The sequence below is a fragment of the Harmonia axyridis genome, chromosome X (genome assembly GCF_914767665.1).
Source record: "Harmonia axyridis chromosome X, icHarAxyr1.1, whole genome shotgun sequence".
Classification (NCBI taxonomy): Eukaryota; Metazoa; Arthropoda; class Insecta; order Coleoptera; family Coccinellidae; genus Harmonia; species Harmonia axyridis.
The window spans coordinates 31027234-31032233 of record NC_059508.1 but is presented as its reverse complement, the minus strand read 5'-3'; the positions used below and the strand labels follow the sequence as shown (position 1 = coordinate 31032233).

General features: G+C 40.9%; 1 non-coding gene across 1 annotated transcript; it reads right to left on the bottom strand.

Moving 5' to 3' along the window:
* Positions 1 to 2805: 2805 nt before the first annotated feature.
* LOC123686793 lies at positions 2806 to 2924 on the bottom strand. The gene has a single exon (XR_006748552.1). It is a non-coding gene; the product is annotated as a 5S ribosomal RNA (ribosomal RNA).
* Between the last annotated feature and the right edge of the window lie 2076 nt (positions 2925 to 5000).

Genomic DNA, 5000 nt, shown 5'->3' with positions numbered 1-5000 from the left:
GGACCGACCCAAGATGCACACGATAATTTTAGCTGACTTCATGCCGAAAAGTCGGTTCACGTCATGCATCGGTATCTTAAATCGCGCCGTAAAGTCGTTCACGTCATGCATCGGTATCTTAAATCGCGCCGAAAAGTCGGCTCACGTCATGCATCGGCGTCTTTTTTTTGTGCCACCGATGCATGACGTGAACGACTTTTCGGCTCGATTTAAGATACCGATGCATGACGTGAACGACTTTACGGCGCGATTTAAGATACCGATGCATGACGTGAACGACTTTTCGGCGCGATTTAAGATACCGATGCATGACGTGAACGACTTTACGGCGCGATTTAAAGCTATACCGATGCATGACGTAAACAAGATCACACCGATGCAGCACGTTAACATTAAAGCCCGCCTAATCCGATCGATGGAGGCCGTCTCGAGTGTCCAACTTGCTCACAAGAGCCGAGAAACAAACCGATGCATCACGTAGACAAGATCGTACCGAATGTTAACACAATCCAAAAGGAAATAATCTTAGATGAATATCGATTCTGATTATTGATTTTTCTTTCGCGATATTGATAGAAGACATCTGAATGAATTTCGAATTAATTCCGAAATCAAAAAAATATTTTCAATAAATTTTTTTTCTAGAGTACCTCGGTCTTTTCTATTTTTTTTCCAAGTTTCGTACGTCAATCAACATACATCCCAGAAAAAATCATCTCTCTAACTATCCTGGTTCAAAAGTTGTATCGGAACTTTTCACGTCGAAAAAGAACATAGGCGAAAAAGGACGTGAACATTATTCCTTATAAAAATCAAACCCGACCATGGATTTTGATTCTGATTGTTGATTATCGCTATTAGAACACATTAGGAGGCAACCAAATCAAATTTGAGAAAATTCCACAATCAGAAAATTTTTTTCGAAAAAAAAAAAAAAATTCGAGAACACCTCGGTCATGGCAAGTTATTTCCCACAATCCATTCCCCAATCAACGTACATCCCAGAAAAAATCATCTCTCTAACTATCCTAGTTCAAAAGTTGTATCGGAACATTTTCACGTCGAAAATATATCTCTAAGTCCAGACCGATGCACCACGTAATCTCGGGCAGACCGATGCACAACGTAAATGACGATCGGGACCGGGGCGATCGGTCGTATCTGACACCGCCGGCTCGGTTCTAACATCGTCAATGAGTCGGGGTTGTAAAAAAGGACGTGAACATTTTTCCTTATAAAAATCAAACCCGACCATGGATTTTGATTCTGATTGTTGATTATCGCTACTAGAACATATAAGGAGGCAACCAAATCAAATTTGAGAAAATTCCACGATCAGAAAATTTTTTTCGAAAAAAAAAAAAAATCGTAATCACCTCGGTCATGGCGAGTTATTTTCCGTATTTCATTCCACAATCAACGTACAACATAGAAGAAATCATCTCTCTAACTATCCTGGTTCAAAAGTTGTATCGGAACATTTCACGTCGTAATATCTCGCCAAGTCCAGACCTCGGCGATAGGTAGTATCTGACACCGTCCGCTCGGGACTGACATCGACTTGGACTCGGGCTGATGATGGGGAGGCGTTTAAGGACGTGAACATTTTTCCTTATAAAAATTAAAGTCGACAATGAATATTGATTCTGATTACTGATTTACGCTTTAAAAACACATTAGAAGGCAACCAAATCGAATTTGAGGAAATTCCACGATCAGAAAATTTTTTTCGAAAAAAAAAAAAATTCGAGGACACCTCGGTCATGGCAAGTTATTTCCCACAATCCATTCCCCGATCCACGTACATCCCAGAAAAAATCATCTCTCTAACTATCCTGGTTCAAAAGTTGTATCGGAACATTTTCACGTCGAAAATATATCTCTAAGTCCAAACCGATGCACCACGTAAACTAGGGCAGACCGATGCACCACGTAATATCGGGCAGACCGATGCAGAACGTAAACTCGATCATACCGATGCTTCACGTAATCTCGATCTTACCGATGCACCACGTAAACAAGGGCAGACCGATGCAGAACGTAAAGTAGATCTTACCGATGCACCACGTAATCTCGATCTTACCGATGCACCACGTAATCTCCATCTTACCGATGCACCACGTGAACTGGATCTTACCGATGCACCACGTAATCTCAATCTTACCGATGCACCACGTGAACTGGATCTTACCGATGCAGAACGTGAATTGGATCTTACCGATGCACCACGTAAACTCGATCTTACCGATGCACCACGTAATCTCGATCTTACCGATGCACCACGTGAACTGGATCTTACCGATGCAGAACGTGAATTGGATCTTACCGATGCACCACGTAAACTCGATCTTACCGATGCACCACGTAATCTCAATCTTACCGATGCACCACGTGAACTGGATCTTACCGATGCAGAACGTGAATTGGATCTTACCGATGCACCACGTAAACTCGATCTTACCGATGCACCACGTAATCTCAATCTTACCGATGCACCACGTGAACTGGATCTTACCGATGCAGAACGTGAATTGGATCTTACCGATGCACCACGTAAACTCGATCTTACCGATGCACCACGTAATCTCGATCTTACCGATGCACCACGTGAACTGGATCTTACCGATGCAGAACGTGAATTGGATCTTACCGATGCACCACGTAAACTCGATCTTACCGATGCACCACGTAATCTCAATCTTACCGATGCATCACGTAATCTCGATCTTACCGATGCAGAACGTAAACTCGATCATACCGATGCACCACGTTATCTCGGCAGACCGATGCAGAACGTAAAAAAAAAGCTTACAGCACGCGGTGTTCCCAAGCGGTCACCCATCCAAGTACTAACCGCGCCCGACGCTGCTTGGCTTCAGTGTTCTGACGAGAACTGGCAATTTCAGCGTGGTATGGCCGTAAACAACAAATATAGCGATATTTTCTATGATATCTCACTTTTTGGGAGCGGAAAGGACGTGAACGTTTTTCCTTATAAAAAATGAAATAACTTTTGGATATTAATTCTGATTGTTGATTTAAGTTTTAAGAACACATTAGGACATATCTCAATGAAATTTGAGGGATTTCCGAAATCGAAAAATATTTTTCGAAAAAAAAAAAAAAACCCAGAAGACCTCGGTCATCTCAAGTTTATTTCCATATTCTATTACACAATCAACGTACATCACAAAAGGAACCATCTCTCTAACTATCACAGTTAAATTTTTGTATCGGAACATTTCACGTCGGAATATCTCGCTAAGTCCAGACCGGGGAGATCGGTCGCATTTGACACCGTCCGCTCCGGTCTAACATCGTCTTGGAGTCGGGGTAACGATGGAGAGGCGTTTAAGGACGTGAACATTTTTCCTTATAAAAATTAAAGTCGACAATGAATATTGATTCTGATTACTGATTTACTCTTTTAGTACACATTAGAAGGCAACGCAATCAGATTTGAGGAAATTTCAAGATCAGAAAATTTTTTTCGAAAAAAAAAAAAATTCAAGAACACCTGGGTCATGGCAAGTTATTTCCCACAATCCATTCCACAATCAACGTACAACATAGAAGAAATCATCTCTCTAACTATCCTGGTTCAAAAGTTGTATCGGAACATTTCACGTCGAAATACCTCGCCAAGTCCAGACCGGGGCGATAGGTAGTATCTGACACCGTCCGCTCGGGACTGACATCGACTTGGACTCGGGCTAATGATGGGGAGGCGTTTAAGGACGTGAACATTTTTCCTTATAAAAATTAAAGTCGACAATGAATATTGATTCTGATTACTGATTTACGCTTTAAAAACACATTAGAAGGCAACCAAATCAAATTTGAGGAAATTCCAAAATCAGAAAATTTTTTTTCAAAAAAAAAAAAATCCGAAAAATATTTTTCGATTCTGATTACTGATTTACTCTTTTAGAACACATTAGAAGGCAACGAAATCAAATTTGAGTGAAATCCAAAATCAGAAAATATTTTTCGAAAAAAAAAAAAAATTCGAGAACACCTCGGTCATGGCAAGTTATTTTCCACAATCCATTCCCCAATCAACGTACATCCCAGAAAAAATCATCTCTCTAACTATCCTGGTTCAAAAGTTGTATCGGAACATTTTCACGTCGAAAATATATCTCAGAGTCCAGACCGATGCAGAACGTAAACTCGATCATACCGATGCTTCACGTAATCTCGATCTTACCGATGCACAACGTAAACTAGATCACACCGATGCAGAACGTAAACTCGATCATACCGATGCACCACGTAAACTCAGGCAGACCGATGCAGAACGTGAACTCGATCTTACCGATGCACCACGTAATCTCGATCTTACCGATGCACAACGTAAACTCGATCAGACCGATGCAGAACGTGAACTCGATCTTACCGATGCACCACGTAAACTAGGGCTGACCGATGCATCACGTAAACGACGATCGAGAGGCGCGAAAGGACGTGAACGTTTTTCATTATAAAAATTGAAATAAATGATAAATAATGATTCTGATTGTTGGTTATCATTTTTAATAAGCATTAGGAGGCAACCAAATGAAATTTGAGGAAATTCCGATAATAGAAAATTTTTTCGAAAAAAAAAAAAAATTCATGAAATCCTCGGTCATCGCAAAATATTTACCATATTCTGTTCGATAATCAACGTATATTTAAGAAGGAATCATATCTGTATCTATCTTGGTTCAAATTTTGTATCGGAACATTTTGACCAAAGTCCGAGCTTCGGCCGAAACAGACACCGCTGACCTGGCCTATCGATCGACCGAGAGTCGGGGATAGAGCGTAAGTGTTGTCTGGAGGGGAACCCTGTGCTCTCCTGACATATATAGGGAAGGTGGTCGCGTTGGGCGATGCAGAACGTTTGGATCGGGAATTATATTTTTGGTTCAGCTATTGGAATATGGTTTATTGTTGGTATATATTGGCGAAATAACGTTCTTACTGACTGGGGATATTCATAAAAATGAGTCCGG